A 19707-nucleotide genomic window follows, 5' to 3' on the forward strand; every position below is an offset into this window, starting at 1 on the left:
CTCCTTCAGCTTTTAGCAATCAATTAAGGTTTAAAAGAGCTCAGAAGTTTTAGGTATGGTAACCTACCTGGTAAATATACTATTACTAAAATAATAAAATCTCATAGTGCCAACGCAACTTTTCACCATAGTTCTTATTTTTGATTGCTTAGGCTAAGAAGCACAGATCATAAAATGAAATGACTATTCTTGTATAATAGTAAAGATGACTTTCAGTTATAAGAATCTTCATCTGCCTTGGAAATTCATTATTCATAAGCATTGGTTATATCTGTCAGGAAACATAGGAAGTACTATTGAATGTACTTATCTTAGCCCATTGGGCTGCTATAACAAAATACTCTAGACTGAGTGTCTTATAAACAAGAGAAATTTATTTCTCACAGTTCTTCAGGCTGGAAATCTGAGATTGGGTTGATAGCATGGTCAGGTAAAGGCCCTCTTCCAGATTATAGACTTCTTGCTATGTCTTCCTGTGGTGGAAGGGGCTTGGGAGCACTGTGGGATCTCTTTTATAAGATCACTAATCCCATTCATGGGAGCTCTACTCTCATGCCCTAATCACCTCTCAAAGGCCCCACCTCCTGACATCATTACATTGGGCATTAGCATTTCAATATCTGAATTTTGCTGGGGACACAAACATTCAGACCATAGCACTACTTTTGACCAGCAATAAAGAATTGGTTAGATACATGAAAATTATGAAAACTGGTCACTTTTCCATGTCATCTGGAAGTCCCTGATTTTTTTGGAAGGAAGGAAGGAAGGAAATGTACACATCATCAGGTCAGTTAGTCTCTAATAGTACTCCTGGCAGGTTGGGCTCTAATTAATTAGTTTCTTCTGAGGGTAGACCTTATAAGAAGAACAGAGTGCTGTCTCATATTTCAGAATGATGATTCCTTTTCCTCTCCTGTTCAAAACAGGAGGATTTTTTTCCCCCCACCAATTTGTACTGTGAGCACCTGGTTGAGCTCCTGGAGATAAAACTCACAAAAATGTGGGGACCCTCCTATGACTGGGTTTTGCTGGAGTTTTTCACTCTCAGGCTTGCCCAGACTTTACTTCTCAAAATTTGCTAATTCCAGTGCAAGTTTTCCTACTTGGGCATTGGTTCCCATGACAGTTTCCTCCCATGAGTCTCTGTGCAGGTAAGCAATGACTCCTTGTCTGTCTCTGCAATCTTGAGGGAAGTAGTTTTCCCTGGTTCTTTCCCCTCTTTTATGGATCTAAGAATGGTTGTTAATTTTTCAGTCTGCTCAGCATGCTCAGCTTTTTACTTGTTATTCGGGCAGAAAACTTTCAAACTTCTTACATGTGGAACCGGAAACTGGAAATAGTTTCTTTAAATTTTGATATTAGTTCCTGAACTTTATTTTCTTTGTAGCATATTTTCTTATCACTTGATAAACTGTCATTCATAGAGTTTGTATATTATCTAATTCCTTTAGAATGAAAGTAGTTTCTGCCTATGAAATTTGTTAGTTTCACATGATAAATGATTAAAAGTTACCTCAAATGTGTACTTTTCTATATGAATATCATGTATCCGTAAATTTTTTTTAAAAACCTGTCCTTAGCATATTATATTATTCTGTTTATTTGTGGATTTTTATAAACTTCAAATTATGTCTTTTTTCAATTTTTTTCTATTCTCCCCATTGAATACACATACATCCATGCAGAATAATTACTTACTAAACAAATTGGAGAATGAATATTGGATCTCCTCTGTCTAATTAACAACAGTTTAAAGCTCTTTCTTTACCATTCTTGTATTTTAGCTTGAGAGTTTATTTATTTATGCAATAACCTGAAGAAATTTCTAGAAATCTGGGGTAACAATTAAAGTCCATGTACTTTGTTTAGTCTGATTATTCATTTGATAGTATATAGTAGGATCTTGATTTTTTTTGAAAACCCAATCTGACAATTTCTGCCTTTTAGTTTGAGTGGTTATACCATTTACAATTGATGTAATTATTGATATAATTTAGTTTAAATTTATACTCTAAACATTTGTTTTCTACTTTTCCTATTTCTTCTTTATTCATTTGTTCCTTCTTTACTGACTTCTTTTGGGTTGAGTACTTTTTTTAATGATTCCTTTTTTGTCTCCAGCATTGGCTTGTTAGCTATTCTACTTGGATTTTTTAATACTCTCTCTGGAGTTTAATTTATCCCAGTTTGTGTTCAAATAATATTACACTACTTCTCATAAAGTGGAAGAATCTCATAATACTATTGTTCTATTTCTGGCTCCTATCATTTGTACTATTGTCCTGAATTTTATTTCTTTGAGCTCTATAACCTCTAAGATACATTGTTATCATTGCTTTAGACATCAGATATCTTTTCAAGAAATTAAAAATTGAGAAAAATTCTTCTGTATTTACCCACACATTTATCATTTTCAAGTTTTTGCCTCTGCCTGAAACATTTTTAACATTTTTTATAAGATAGTTCTTCTTGCAGTTAATCTCTCATCTTTTGTCTGGGAAATAAATCTTAATTTTTCCTTCATTTTGGAGACTTGTTTTCATTGGGTATAGAATTGTAGGTTGGCAAAATATTTTGTTCCTTCTGACACTTTTATATCATTCTATCTGTCATTTTAGTCTATCTAGAATTTTATATCATTCCATTGTATTCTTGCCTGTATGTTTTCCATTAAGACTGTTGTTCTTTATGTAATGTGCATTTTCCTCTGGCTGCTTCTAAGATTTTCTCTTTATGACTAGCTTTCATAAATTTGATTGTAATGTGCATTGGTATGTGTATGTGTCTATCTATCTGTCTTACTTATTTTGCTTAGGGTTGATTGAGAAAATTGGATCTATAAACTTTCAGTAGTCAACAAATTTGAAAAAAGTTTTACCTGTTACGTATTCACTTATCTTTAAGCTCCATCCCTGTCCTCTTGTTTTTGGTACTCCAATTGCGTATGTTATGCTAATTGATATTGTCAGAGCTTACTTTACGCTCTGTTTATTTCTTGTCTATGCTTATTCTTTGTGCTTCTTTTTGGATAGTTCTATTTCTATGTCTTCAAGTTCACTGGCTTTTTCTTCTCCAATGTCTAATCTACTCTTAATCCTGTCCATTGTATTTTGCATTTCAGATACTGAATTTTTACATTTAGAGGTTTCATATATCTTTCATTCCTCTTCTCAGTGTGTTTATGTTGTTCTTCACATTCTTGACAATATCTACATTTATAGGACTTTTTTTTGGATGTGGTATAGTAATTTTATCAAGTTGATTATTTTGGTCTCTGTTTATTGATGTTTTTTCTTCTTGTCATATTTTTCTGCCTCTTTGAATGCCTGATAATTTTGGTTTTTATGCTGGAAATGATGGATTTTAAGTTGTTGAGTGCTGGATTTTGTTGTAGTCTTTTAAAGATCATTGAATGTTGTTCTAGCATACAGGTGTGTACACTTGGATAAGTATGATTCCTTTGGAGCTTACTTTTAAGTTTGTATGACACACACTAATATTTGTTATGTTAAGTTTTGTTATTTAATCCTACTATTTAAATGTGATCTTTCTAAGAGCTCTCCCCTTTCTCTTGTGTATTTCCAGGTCTTTCCGCTCTGGCTGGTTGGAAAATTCCTACCTATGTTTGAACTCAAGGAATTTTTCAACTTACTTCTTTCCTACTTTTTCAGGTTGTTCCTTTCTCTGACTTAGGGAAGTTTTTTCCTTACAAATGGGCAGATCAGCCAAATCCTCAAGGAGATCCTTCTGCAGATTCCCCCAATTTTTTTGTGTTTATTTCTACCACTCCACTACTCTGCTCTGTAGAAATTTCACCTTCTTGACCTCCCTGAGCTCAATTCACTGTCTTTTCAACTCAATCCTCCTACTTCAGGCTTTATTTCAGTTTCCTGTGCTGTGGCCTGAAACCTGGCTCCAGAGAGTAAGCTGAGGCAATCATATAGCTTACCTTATTTGTTATTCTTCTTTCAGAACTTCTAATCTTATCCTGTCAATTGTCTTCTATCTGAAAGTTGTTTATACAAAACTTCTGATCTTCTAGTCATTAACAGTGGGATGGAGAAAGTGGAAATGTATGATTATTATCTGTTTATTACAACTGCTGTTCTAGTAGCCAGCTACTTGCAACACTTTTGCTGTGTGTTCTAATCACATCCATGATGTATCAAGTGGCTGTACCCAATCTCTTATGTAAAATGTTTGCCCTTGGTTTTTTTATGGTATGCTCTGGCCACTGCAAGGAATTCCCTTTGTTTCTAGATGGCACCTCTAGTTTGATGCAAACTGATAAGAGGCCCCATTAAAGGGAAAAAAGGCAAACAAAATTAAAGTTTGTGGACCTCTGTTTGATGAGACATGATGATGAAACATATATATCTTGTCCCACCCTACTTGCTACAACACATATATGCACAGTCTCCTTACAGATGAATACACAATTGGTACATACATGTGCCAAGTAGCTGTAGGTCCACAAAAGTAGCTTCCAGAAAATTTGATTCCTTTTTACCAACATGGACCCTTATCTCTAAAACTGATCCCTCTGAACTCTTCATCTGGTCAGAGGAAAAGATCACTTTCAGCCTACTCTTAAACCTTTGAAATGCTGTAGCTTTGCAAGTGTCACGGTCCTTGTTTCTCCCAGCAGTGGCCTGCACCTCTACCCTTCCTCCTGCCAGGAAATCACATTTGAAGTAATATGCAGAATTTGCCAGAATCTCCTTTAGTAACTTGCATTTAAAGTGCATAATTCTCTTGTGGAATTGAGGTTGTGTCTTCTTTTAATACAGCCCTGTAATTTGGCACAGCAGTATTTTTTCTGCGAAAATTTTGTGTATTCTTTCAAATGAGTTGGCTGTCTTTACTTATTTCTGGGTAAAAATTAACTCAAATTTTTGCTTTTATTTCTAACAAACTTGTTCACTTTCTAGAAGAAAGGTTATAGAGTTATTTTTCAAGATACTGAAATGACTTGCAGATGAGCTTGTTAAACACATACTGCTTAATGTTGGTGAACATTGAAAGATGCCAGAAAACTAGATAAGAGCAAATGCTATTTAAAAAAAAAATCTGACAAAATGTTTAGGTAAAGAAGAAAAGCACACTGACATTCCTGAAAAAACTTCTACTACAATTGATCAAACACATGCTTCATAAATTTTTAGACAGAAATAGTAATTATTAGAAGACTGAATGGTTTTCAGAATGTAATTCAAGCTACGTCAAATCAGTTTTCTTTAAAAAAGTATATTAAACTGGCAAGATGAAGAAATATTATAATATATCTAGATTTCAATTAGCAAGTGACAAAGTCCTATGATACTCCTGTGGAAAATAGAATTTTTAAATAACATATGAAGACTATAATGGTTTAAATTACTCTACTCAAAATTTAATGATTAATGAGTGAATGTCAACATAGAGGGAGGTTGAAAATGGTATTCTATAGCTTTCTGTACTGGACTTTGATTTACCAGTGAATTAGAAAAGAGTGTAAGTTGCACACTTCCTAAATTTCTAGACAAAAAATTTGAAGATGATGGTAAATATTTTTTCTTATCAGAATTATGGTCTGTGAAGATCTTGGCAAGCTGAAACAACAGCTGCAAAATAAAACACTTAGCACAGGAAGTGGCAGATGTTGCTACATAGCAACAGACTTAGTCAACAATCTTTTGACTTTGGAATTTTAGGTGACTCTTAGTTCAAGATTAGACGATAAGGTATTGAGGATCCAAAAAGCTTACTGTATTTATAATCTGCTTTGATAGATGTATTGCACTAACAATGTGCTGTCTCTAAGTGTATCTGAGATGATAGTCCCTTCCCTCTCTATTTTATGAAGACAGGAAAAGTCTTGGAGTTCAGTAGTCACCTGAGGGATTTGGCAACTATATCATGGACAGAAAGAGTGGACATGAAGCGGGGTGGCAAACCATATAAGCAACAGACAGAAAAAAGAAACTGATCATTTAAAACCCAGTGATGAGAAGACCCACGTATCTCTGTGTAGGTCACGAGAACAGAACAGCAGCAAGAAATTAAATATGCAACTCCTGAGAGCTCTTGGAACAAGTCAACTCCTGAGAGCTCTTGGAAACAAGTCTACCCACTAAGGTGCTCAGTAAGAGTAAATCTTGCTTCTCTCATGTTTCTCCCTGTAACCCCCGGAGTGCAGTGGAATGACGAGCTTCTGAAGTGTCCCTATCACTGTGGGTGGTTCAGGAATTTCACAGTTTTATCAGATGAACTACGAAGTTCTTTCAACCAAGACAGTCTTGGACTGAATCTCACACAAAACGTTTTTTCCAGCTGGACTCATCTCCTCACTGTGGCCTTTACACACTGTGTTCATACTAAAGTCATCAATACTATAGTGTTACTCTTCTGAAATCTCTTTTGTGACTTTTTTCTCCCTACCCATTTTTCTTGCCCATCTTTCAAATCCACACTCTAAGTACGTCTCCACTAGGAAGCATTCTTTTATTATTAAGCCTGTACTGAACTCTAATCATTTGCAGCTTTTATTGCTAGTGTACATTTCCTATCCCTCTTTTTTTGCTATATTTATCTCCATACCACTCACCACCATTTAACATCTTTTATATTTTGCTTCTTTCTTTTGTTTATTGTCTATCTCCCCACACTACAATTTAAGCTCTTTGCAAAGTCATATGGATTAGTTTCCTGGGTTGATGTGACAGATCACCATAAACTGGGAGGCATAAACAACAGAATTTACTCTCTCACAGTTTTGGAGGCCAGAAGTCCAAAATCAAAACACTTGGCATTTCTTGGCTTGAGACTTTGTAACTCAAGTCTTTGCCTTTGTTTTCACATGGTCTTTTTCTATCTGTGTCTTCTCCTTTTCTGTTTTATAAATTATTGGATTTAGAACTCACCCCAATCTCATCTTGAGATCCTTATCTTAATTACATCTGCAAAGACCCTTATGCCAAATAAATTCACATTCTGAGGTTCAGAGTGAACTTGTTTTTTGTAGGCCACAATTAAACTCACTACAAAAGGTATAATTTTCCTGTTGTGTTTACTACTGTATCCCCAGCACCTGGTCCAGAGCCTAAAGTATAGTAAGTGCCCAGTAAATATTTGTTAAATGAATGCACTGACGGCCTACAACCTGCCAGACATTGGATTTCTAAAAACAATGCTGTGTATGTAGCTGACTATGCACAAATAATAGAGACATGAATGAGTAAGAGGGTCACTTGGGATCATTGTTGATTTGTTTTATCTTTACATGCAATCATCCTGTTACTCCTTCCCTGCTTGGCAATATATCCTTTTGGAAGAAGCACTCTTACCAAAAAAAAAATGGCATTTTTATGCCCAAGACAACTATTCTTTGCTCAAGAGTATATGAATGTATGAAAGAAATAGGTAAATGAAATTATCTGTATAAATTCTAATATCAAGGTTTAGTGACAAAATTTGTCATTAAGATAACCATAAGATATTATACTTAACTTAAACAGCATATTAATTCATGTATCTTATGAGATGTGCTAAAACATAATGATTTGAATTTGTAAAATCAAATATCAGAAATAAAGAGTTTAAACTTATCACCAATAATTTATCCTTTCCCCCATAAATATTTGCTAACAATGCCAAAGATCCTAGTTTGTCTATTTTAAATTCACATCAAAAAAAGCAGTCCTCAGATTGCTTGTGTCCTCTGTGATCTCTAAAATTAGGAAAACTATCCAGATCTTTCACAAACTTCTTTTTCGTTATGTTACATTCATTTACTATTTAAAAAATTTTTTATTGAGTTATCGTCAGTGTACAATGTTCTGTCAATATTCGTTTACTACTTACTTAATTAGACAATAAATTTTGAGTCTGAAAATATGATTTGGACAAAAATACACTCATAGTTTCAGAACAAAATTTCACTAGGAAAAAAAGTAGTAGGAAATACTTTATAGCATTTGAAGCCTGCTGCCTGATGTTCTTTATCTGCTTTTTAATTTATTTTATGCCTTGCACATGCAATTAAATACTACTTTCCTTAATGTTTATATGCATTATAAGTATTATAAAATAGATATGTGAAAAATATATTATATATCTTTTGTTCCTTTTCTTTATATCACCAGCAACCACTCCCACTCACATAATCACATTAGAAGGGAAGAGCCTTGACTATCTCATTTTTAGATGAGAATCTTAGATCAAGAAAAGTTAACTCTTTTGCCAGTGACAGCACATGTTCACACACACACACACACACACACACACACACAGGTCAAGTTACTGATTTAATAATGGAAAAGATGCATCTTTATCTAGAAGTAAAATTATGTAATAAATATCTGTCTAGTTCTATAGTGGAAAACATCACATATGAAATAGCTTCTTCATATACCAACATTATAGTATTCAAAAAGAAAACTGACTGAAAAGGGTATGCCAAAAAAAAAGTGAAAAGAAGATGAACTTTATTATGGACTGACTGATTGGTGAGGAGGGTCACAGGCCTGATGTTTAGCAAAGTCTTTTAGTTCCAAGAATGGCATCCAGATGCTTTCTTAGGTATGGGTGTCATTATTTTTAGCAAAAGAAACCTTTTCACCCTTAGTCACGTCAAAGCACAAAGAATTCCATAAATCAGTGCCAGACTTATTTTTATTCCTAAATACCTAACCACATAGATTTTTATGTCATGTAAATTTTATTGCCTTGTTTTCAATAAGGATTTAGAAGATGAAAATAGACTTTTAAAATAAATGTATTTTTTAACACTCTGCTTTTCTCTACATCCCCAAATTTCTTTTAGTTTGGGCAATGAAATTGGACTAGTCAGTTTAATTTTTATTGCTAGTCAGTTTCACCTCTTAGATTCCAGAGAACAAAACCAAGCTACTTTTCTACTGAAAACACTGTAAGAAATTTAAAAAATCAGACTCTAAGCAAGCACATACAAAGAAACATTTTTTATTTACTATAAGCTTTATAAATTGAAAAAAAGACTACTCTTACCTTAATACTGAAAGCATGCCCCTTTTGTCATTGAGAAATACAGAAATATTTGAAATTCCCCAGTAATCTTGATCTCACAAATGGAAACATTTTGTTGCATTGGTTCATAAGCACACGGAGGTCTGTCTGCTTTTGGTTCTGTGTAATTAGAATATACAGAATTGACCTCAAATGTGCTGTATTGTAGTTACAAAGTCAGAACAAATGTGCAAAAGGTTGGATACAATTTAGACCATAATATTCTAGAATTGAACAGAGGAAGAATGAATAAGCCAAGTTAAATCCCTTGTGTCTATACAACAGATCCACACACCAAACATTTAGGACTTGGCAGTTATTTTACTGTGACCAATATAGAAGGTCTGGCTATGTAAATCAGATTCTAAACTTCACACTAATGCTAATTGTCTACTCTGTTCCCAGATCAAATTAGCTGGATGGCATCCAGATTTGCATTTGACTATGTCCTGTCTATTCACATAAACCCACTGTTCAGATTAAATTGACTGGCAATGAATAAGTTGGTCAACAGAACTGACTGAACTGACCAGACCCTTGAGATACATTAGTAGGAGAATTTAAAGAATGAACACACAAGCATGTTAAGAGAAAAAACTCTGAGCTTTCTAAATAGCTCATGTTTCAATTTATCAATTACTTCCAAGTTCTTCATTATATGTACAAATCATAGCTTTTTGTATAAGGCTTTAGATTTATAGAACGCAGCCTAAAATTCTGTTTAGAAACAGATGAGGGAGTGATAAAGAAAGGAAAAATAGAAAGGGAAATGTTTAGTTTAAAAATATTTCTGACCTATTAAATACTTTAATATCTCATATTGCAGTAAATTCTACCAATGTTTGAGACTGTTCTCCAAGTCAAGTTTCTTAAGCAAAGTCCTCTTTTACTAAAGGTTTGAGAGCTTGGCTCTGGAATTGGGAGGACAGTGAAATAAAAATGTTTTCTGGTGATATTTCAGAAGATGATATGAGAAAAATACAGGAACTGATATTAAGACTGAAAATTATTACCTCCTCCAACCAAGCACCACATGGTAGAATATTTATTTTTCTAGGATAGCCATGTTCCTTAGAAAACTCTCATTTCGTTATCCAAAGTAAGAGTCTGTTTTATATATCAGTGTTTCATTCTTGTCCTTACATGTCAAGTGTATATGGCTTCTATTGCTGAGTGTGCCACCATCGCAGTACTTTCTGACTGCCTGTCATAACTGTGAGAATGTCAACTGTGAGGAAGCCACATTGTGGCTACTGATCTCTTGCCTAATACAGATGAGCTATACACTGGCTGGAGGGCATCTTAAGAAAATTTTCAATATTAGGTGTTTGTAAACTGAGTGATATAAAGAAAAAGCAAATGAAGTGGATTTTTAATTTTGACTTTCACACTTCAAACTTAAATATACTAGGCCAGTCATCTTTAGATAACTATATGGAAGTAGACATAGAAAGGATTTCAAAAGGGAAAATAGTTGAAAAGTAAATCAATGTGAAATTGCAAACACAGGGGAAGAGTGTATTGCAGAAAAATCAGAGCGGCCATAGGAAGCCATGTAGACACCACACAAAGAGGAATTATGAAAGATATAGTGTCAGAAGCCAGACTAAGACTAAAGTACAAATTTAAACACCATTAACTCAACTGGAACCCTATCCTCTTTCTGACTTTTCCTTCTCACTTACTGTCTGTTTTGAAGAATTTCTTCTGGGAGCTGAGCTGAGCCTCTATTATTATCCATAATAAATATGGTTATGGCACTAGTTCCAGGGTCTAGTGATAATATCTAAGGGGTACAAAATAGGAAAATGTCACAAATTCTTGAAGCTGTCATTCTAGCTAGGATGGTTTTCCTCAAGTCCTGCCTAAGATGTATCAAAAAATAATTTCATTGGTAGAAAGCATAAAACTGCATCTGTGTTGGTTATGTTATTGGAGAATAGATTCTTGCCTCGTGCAGGAAAGAATTCAAGAGCAAGGCATAGTAAAGTGAAAGCAAATCTATTTAGAGAGATACACACTTCAGAGAGTGGGATCTATCTTACTCAGAAGGGAAAACTGCTTAGGAGATACACACTCCTTAGGCAGAATGTGGGCCATCTCAGAAAAGTGAGAGGGAGATAAGACAAGAGGTGCGGAGTTGTTAGGTTTTATGGGCCAGGTAATTTCACATGCTGATGAGTAGGAGGATTATTCCAACTAGTTTGGGGAAAGGGCAGGGATTTCCAGGAATCAAGCCCCCACCCACTTTTTGGCCTTTTGTGGTCAGCCTAGGAACTGTCATGGTGCCTGTGGGTGTACCATGAAGCTCAAGGTCTACTGGAAGTCAGTCTTCCATCATCTTGGTTCTAACCAGTTTGTCCTGTCCTCAGTTGCTGTGTCATTGCTTCAGTGGTTGTGCCCTGCCCCCTTTCCTCCTGTTTCAGTTAGACCAGTTGATCTGTACAAGATATTACGGGTTCAGAGTCATTTAAACAATATAAACATTAAGGTAGAATCACTTCAGCTGGAGGAGGAAAAGCCAGAAAAATGAATATTAAAAAATTTAGCACTTGATTGGGGGCAATCTAATTGTTCTGTATTCTTTTTGCTCTGTTATTAAGATGGTTTTGAAACTAAAATCTGCTGGTTTGATATGATTATGAAATCAATTAATATTCATTGTATAACCTAACAATGAAAATAGAGAAAACTGTCAAAGAAAAAAACTAAAAAATTAATATCTAAATCTAAAACTTTAATATCTAGAGAAAAACACTGTTGGCAGATTTTTGTTTAGCCTTCTCTCAAATGTAATGTATTTACATAGGTTAAAAATTATTCAGCAAGTTATATATCATGATTTTTCACTTAATATTCAATGAACATTTTCCCATATCTTTAAATATACTTGTAAAATATGATTTTTAAATTACCATATATATTTACTTCTGTGAACATAAGTTATTTAGCCAGACTATTATTGATGGAAGTTTTAGTTGTTCCATTATTTCTTTTTTGCAATTATAGATAACACTCTTCTTTAAAAGTATTTCTGTTCATGTCAGAGAGTTCAAAGTGTATATAATTTTTAATACCTTTAGAAAGTTACTAAAAATCTTCCAGAACCTTGTACCAGTTTATGTCTATTCTAGATTGGTATATGAGTATTTATTTCTTTACCCTCATTGGAAACAATGAATAACAGCATAAGAAAAAAAAAAGTTTTATTCATTTGGTAGGGAAATATGGCACTGTATATGTATTTTTAATTTGCATTTCTCTAACTAGCAGAGTAGTTTGAATATTTTAAAAATGTAGTTATTGATCATTTTCATTTTCATTTTGCCAGTTAATATTTCTGCAGAGAATTTAGCTAAGCTACTTCATGGTGTTGCTGCCCCACCATCCATTTTGTTTGTCCAAGTGGCCTGCAGGGTACTAAAACTGACACTAGTTCCTCATGCAAGCATGTGCCCTGGATAGCTGCCTGCAGATTCACAAGTAAGTTCCTGATATGACTTTCCCAACAGTCTTTGTGAGCAACAGTCTCCCCTGCCTCCCAGGGCCTTCCCCTTGTGTACCCCTTAGATAATACCCCTGTGGGGCTTATCAAAACTCAGTCTTTTTGTTTGAATTGACCAATCTGTCCTTAGCCCAAGAACCATAGAGCACTCCACCTGTAGACCCTAATCAAGGCATATATTCCAAATTCTCTCTCTCTCTCTGGTTGGGCCACTCAAGGTGTTTCCTCCAAGAACTGTGAGTAATAAACTATTTTTTAAACTCAGTTTCTCTTGTGGTCTGTTGTTAAATTACAACTCACCATCTGGCAACCTGTGCTCTACTTAACAAGTATTAATTTAACAAGTAATAATAATTTCTTTGCCCATTTTTCTAATGGGATTTCTGCTTTTTTCTTTGGTTATCTGTCTGAAATGTTTGTCATATGATTGAAAATATATTTTCCTTTTTTTTTTTTTTTGTTTCTTTTACTTCTGTTTATGCCACTTTTTGATGTTTGCAAGTTTGTGTGTCTATGTGTTAATGTAGTCAAAGCTATCGATTTTTTGCTTTATTTCTTCCTCTTTTATACTTAGCTCTTTTTAAATCAATTCATCAAAAGATAAATAACCATTTATATTTTACTTTCAAACCCAGTGGTTTATTTTTTGTTGTTGTTTAAGCCTACTATCCATCATGAATATATTTTGATGTGTGGTGGAAAGTACAGATCTAACTTTAATCCCAACATTTTTTTCCCAAATAATTAACCTGTTCTCCCAGTATAATTTACTGAATAATCAGCTTTTTCCCTTGAGATCTTCAATGTCACTTCTTATTGTGTATTATAATACTAATTACATATATATTTTAAAAAATTATCTCAGATATATCTTCTTATTCTACTACTATATTGCCTTGATTATTATTGTGCCATATGTTTGCATATCTAAGAATGAAAGTTCTTTCCTTTTATTATTTTTGTAAAATTTCAAAGTTAGTTTTATCTGTTTGAATTTCCAATTATACTTTAGAATCACTCTGTCAGGTTAAAAAGTATTGAGTTTTATTGAATATCTAAATCAATATATCCACATTGGGCCCATTGTAATAACAAGGGGTCCTTGTAAGGGAAAGAGGGAGGTGGGAGAGTTAGAGACAGAGAAAGAGATGATGGAAACAGAGGATAGAGAGAAGAGAGATCTGATGATGCTACACTGCTGGCTTTGAAGATAGAGGAAGGGGCCACAAGCCAAGGCAAGAAAGTGGCCTCTAGAAACTGAAAAAAGCAAGGAAATGGATTCTCCCCTAGAGCCTTCAGAAGGAAAGCAGCCCTTGGTTTGAACCTAGACCCACCTTGGACTTCTGACATTCAATTTGAGAGAATCCATTTATGTTGCTTTCAGCCATAAAATTTGTTGTAATCACTTACAGCAGCAGTAAAAAAAAAACCAATACAGAGATAACTGACATCATTATAATACTAAACTTTTCTTTCAGGAACATAATATACCACTGCTTTGATTCATATCTCCTTCCACATCTCTCATCAAGTGTTTGTTTTTCACATGAATATTCTATACTTTGTGTGAAGTTTATCCTAATAATTTAGATTCTGTGAATGTTATTATTAATGGAATGTCTTGTCTTATCATTATATTTTACTTAATTTATGGTAAATAAGAAAACCATCACTAGTTTTGTTAGTCTAATTTATTTTCCCCTATTCTGATTTCTGCCTTTTAAAAAAAATTCTGTTTTTATTTGTATTAATTCCTGTTTTCTTTAAGTTTGTTTCAGGTTTATGTTGTGTTTATTATTTAGTAGAATACCCAATTAATTTTCTTTTTTTCTCACTTAACATTGAAAATAGTTGGTGTTAAGATTTGCTTCTGATTACTTTTGTGTTGTCTTGTGTTTTGATTTATAGTATTCTTTTAAGTATTTTCTAGTAAGAGTTTTAATTGACACTGACTGAAGATTTATTTACATGAGATTTTTTTCTTAATGTTATTTAAAATTTATTTTGCTTTTATTTTTTGTTGTGTGTAAAAAGGGACATGATTTTATATTTTTGAAAATGATAGAGGATTTTATTTTTACCTATGAACTAACATTTCATCCATTTTTATACTATTCTGTGAACCCTTGGGTAGAAGGTAATATTTTTAATTTGATCAATGTCAATTAAATATACCATATTAAGAATATAGTACAGTATCTCTGGTTTCTCTTTGTCTGTTATATATTTGCCTTCTTATTTTACTTTCAAACTTTGTAAGTCATTTTGTATATTATAAACAGATTATAGCTAGATTTGTTTTTAACCCAACTGACTCATTTTTAAAGACAATGAGATCCAAATTAAAGCAGTAGCAGATGAATTTGACTAGGTGCATTTGAGAGAGGGTTTAGGAGGTAGAATTAACATGACCTGATGCCTTTGGTTGCAGCAGGTAGAGGGCCAGCTTGTGCAGAAGAATGGGAACATCACTATTTGGAGCAGGTAAACAGAGATGGTGTAGGGATTTTTAGTGGATCTGTTTGAGGTGCCTGTATAATATGCAGGTTGAGCATATCAAATAGGTATTGGATGAAAAGATTTGGAGTATAGGCATGTGATAAAAGCTAGAGTTTTTCTGACAGAAAAGCAGGGTTTTTTCTTTTAATTGAGAGTGGAATAAACATGCTTGCCATTGGAGGTGTACAAGAGATAGATTGAAGATAAAAGTCAGAGAGGGATACATTATTGGAGGATAATCCTGGATTATGAGAGGGTTAGTGAGTCTAAAGCAGAGGTAGAGCATTTGTCTTACAAAGGAGAAAGTATTTGGGGGCAGTGAAGGGAAAGATTAGCAGGAAAGTAAATAAGTTGTCTGGCTGGGAGAGCAGAAGAGGAAAAAGAGAGGTTGTTTATTCCTATTTGTCCAAGTCCTTTAAATTATGGTGGGAATCTTGCTGCTCACATACTGTCAAAGAAAGACTCATACACTACCTGATAAGTGAGGAATTTGAGGTATGCACTGGTGGTTTTCTCTCTTCAGCCTGGTGTTTCCTGCTATCAGAGGTGAGATTTCTGTGCCTAATTTCCTGGTTTTGAGTGTGATGTGGGGAGGTCTCTGTGGCACTTCTGTTTTATGAAAGCAGAGGAAGTGAAGTCAGCTGGTGGGGAAATTTGTTAAAGTAGTGATAATTTGAAATTTAAAAAAAGAGAGAGAGAGAGAGAAGGAGAGCCAGTTTGGAGAGAGGACAGGATTTTGTAAGCATTCTTGAGAGTCCAGCTGAGGCCAAGATGACTTGGAGAGCAAAAATTGTAATATTATCTCCAGAAGTACTCAGAGACCTGGGAACAAGCACATGCATCGGACCAGTGACTCAGATCACTGTAGATCAAAGGACAAGGGGATCAGAGACTTAAGGGTGTTGGAAGAGTTATGTATTTTATGTACTCTGTAAAGGAATAGACATACAGAAATGTGCTCAAGTACTAATGGTATGGCTCAATGAATTCTCATAAGATGAGCATAACTATGTATCCATCACCTGGTTCATAAAATAGAAAATCACCTACATAACAGGAGTTCCTCCTCTCACATACACCCAGAGGACTGTCTTCTCCAGAAACAGTTGCTGTTCTGATATCTACCACCATAAAAGATTAGTGTGTATCTGACATCATTTTTATATTAGGTTGTGGAATTCATTTTTGTTGTTGTATGTGGCAATAGTCCACACCTGCTTATTGCTGTATATTATATTAATATACCTAACACCTTGCCTATACTTTTTGGCATTTACAGATAGTGCCCCTATGAACATCATTGTGTTGCATATGCATACATTTAGGTGGAGTATACATATATCTAGGACTAGAATTGCTGAGTCATAGAATAAACATATGTTCATTGTTAATGGATACTGCCAGTTTTCTAAAGACCACAAGAGTAGCAGTGTATGAGAGCTCCCATGGCTTTACATCCTCAACAAGAAGAATTTTAGATATTCTGGTATGTGTGTAGTGGTATTTCATTGTGATTGTGTTTCTCATATTGACCGTATTGTTCAATTGTGTTGTACCTGTTCAACTTTTGCTCTTTTCCATGGCTTTTCCATCTTTTATTTTTTAACTGATTTTAAGGTGTTCCATATATAGTTTGGACATTAGTCTTTTGTAAGTTATGTTTTTCTGTTGATAGCTTTTCTCAGTCCATGGCTTGCTTTTCCCATGTTCTTAATGATCTTTTAATGAACATAAATTTTTAATGTCATCCAATTTATATTTTTCTTTCTTGTTAGGGCTTTTGGTTCTTGTTAAGAAATTCTTGCTTATTCCAAGGCTATGAAGATATTTCCTCTGCTTGTTCTAGAGGTTTCATCCTTTTATCTTCCCCATTTAGATCTATAATTCATCTTGACTCTATTTTGAATTATAGTGTGAGGTAGGGATTAATATGCATATTTTTCCTTTGACCCAGTACCATTTATTGAAAAGACTACCCTTTCCCTATTGTACTGCAGTGTAATCCTTATTATGATTGAAGTGACTGTATAAGTGTGGGTCTGTTTCTAATTCTATATTATGTTTCTCTGCTATATTACCTATCTGAACATCATTATGATTATTTTAATTTTAGTAAGTCTTGAAAGTCCTCCAGTTTTGCTTTTCTTTTGAAAATCATCTTGTCTTTTCTTGGCCCTGTGCATTTCTGTATACTGTTAGAAACAGTTTGTCAAAATGCCAACCCAAGAAAAAAATAACAACTAGAATTTTTACTGGGCTTTTGTTGAATATATCAATCAATCTGGGGAGAGTACACATATTTATAGTATGGAGCTTTCTAATTCATGATTATGGAATAGCTTCCATTATTTATCATTTCAATAATGTATTATAGGTATTATATAGTGATATTGAACATTTTAAAGAGTTTTTTTGGTATTTAGTATTTGAGATATTATTTTGAACTTTATCCTTTAAAAAACTATCATGCTCTAATTGTTTGTTGTGGTATACAGAAACACAATTATTTTTTAATATTGACCTTGTATACAGAGACCTTGCTAAATTTCTTACTAATTCTGATGGTTTCTTCCTGGATTCATTTGGATTTTATAGGGTATAAAATCATGTTATCTAAAAATAATGGAAAATTTGTCTTTTCTTTTCCAAAGTTAGTGAATTTTATTTATATGTAATTTTTAATTTTAATGGTTAGCACCACCAGTAGAATATTGTATAGAAGGGATGATAGTGGTATTGTTGTCTTAATTTAAATCTCAGGGTGAAAACTTTCTATATTTTGTTATTTAATATAAGTTTGTTGAAAGGTACTTTATCAGAACAAGGAAGTTACCTTTTTTGATTAGTTTGCTAAGGATTAAAATAGTGTGACTTTTATGCAAAGTGTATTCTACTTCTCTTGAGAAGATTGTATGATTTTTCATCTTTATTCTGCTATTGTAGTGAATTACAGATTGAATTTAAATATTATACTAACCTTACATTTCTAGAATCATGACACTTTGTTGTATTATCCCTTCAATATATTGCAGCATTAAGTTGCTGATATTTTAAGATTTTTCATCTATGTTCATCAGAGACATTTTTCTATAGTTTTCTTTCCTTGTCTTTGTCAAGTATTTATATAAGATTTTATTCAACTCATAAAAAGTTGGAACTTTTGCCCCTTTTATATGAATTCTGGAAGAGTTTGGGTGAGACTGGTATTTTTAAATTTTGGTCCTAGAGATAGATTTCTTTTTTTAGGGAGATTTAAAATTATAGACTCTATTTCTTACTGTGTTGGTTATGTTAGATTATTTTTCCCCTAAGATTTACTATCCTTTTTGTTAATGGTATAAAGTCCATAAAACATAATTTTTATCTTTTTAGTATTTACAGGATTTATAGTGATACATTTTCATTCCTACCATTAGCAATAATTCTGGAACAGTCCAGTTAGAGACTGCCTAATTTTTATTAGTTTTTTTAAAAAACTAAAGAACACTCTTGTATTTTTGAGTGTTTATTTTTTTATTCCATTAATTTGCTGGTTAAAAAAAAGACCAAAACTCTAAACTTCCAAAGATGGGTAGTTTGATTCTGTCTCAGTCTTTTGTTTTATATGCATTTAAGACTGTATATTTTTCTTTAAGCATTGTTTTTGTTACATTCCACAATTTTTGATAGATACTATTTTCATTATCATTTGGGTCTAAATATTTTCCAGTTACCCTTGTATTTTTAATTGGGGGTTGGGGGAGGGGATAGCTCAGTGGTAGAGTGCATGCTTAGCATGCATGAGGTCCTGGGTTCAATCCCCAGTCCCTCCATTAAAAAAAAAAAAATGAACCTAATTACCTCCCCCCACAAAAAACAAACAAAAATTAAATGTTTTTTTGGGCCCATGATTTATTTCCAGATGATGTATATGTATGTTTCTTGTATTTCTTCTTTGTCTTGATGCCTAACTTAATTCTGCTGTTGGCATCTTATGAATGCATACAGTTTTTAAAAACATTTGAAGCGTGCTTTGTGAACTAATATCTCAACAAATATGGCCATTTGGTAAAAATGTGTATTATCTATTGTTGTCTGCAGTGGTCTATATATGAAACTAATGACAACTTTTTATACTGTTTTGTTGAGATCATTCATCTTTTCTGATTTTTGTTCTGCTGTACCTAGTTGTTAAAAACAGAGAGAGTCCCTCCACTGTAATTATAGATTTGTCTGTTTTTCTTTTTAGTTACATATTTTGAACCCACAACACTGTTGCAGTCAAACTTAGAATTTTTGTATCTTCTGATGGATTGTTATTTGATTTTACTCCTGTATAGCAATGTGTCTTGCCAGTTTTGTTGCTATTAGTATAATGACATCAGCTTTATTTTGGGTAGTATTTGCATGGTGTTTCTTTTCTATCCTTTTTCTTTCAAAATTTCTCTGTCATGTATTATTTAAGATTTTTTTGGTAAGAGGCATATATATATTTTAGTTTTTTAAAAACAAGTCTGACAATCTTAGTCACTTAATTTGAGGTATTTTAATGTTTTACATTCAATATAAGTACTAATATATTTTTGAGATAATGATGGATTTGATCTGCTAATTTTTTAGTACGTTTGTGTCTATGTTCATGAATGATATTAGTTTACAGTTTTCTTTTATAATAATGCCTTTCTCAGGATTATGTT

The 19707-nt window shown here is 33.4% G+C and overlaps 1 non-coding gene across 1 annotated transcript; it reads left to right on the forward strand.

The window, feature by feature from the left end:
- The first annotated feature begins 18770 nt into the window (after positions 1-18770).
- On the forward strand, positions 18771-18843 carry TRNAA-AGC (transfer RNA alanine (anticodon AGC)). The gene has a single exon. It is a non-coding gene; the product is annotated as a tRNA-Ala (tRNA).
- The last annotated feature ends 864 nt before the right edge of the window (positions 18844-19707 follow it).

This window comes from Camelus dromedarius, chromosome 4, assembly GCF_036321535.1.
Source record: "Camelus dromedarius isolate mCamDro1 chromosome 4, mCamDro1.pat, whole genome shotgun sequence".
NCBI lineage: Eukaryota > Metazoa > Chordata > Mammalia > Artiodactyla > Camelidae > Camelus > Camelus dromedarius.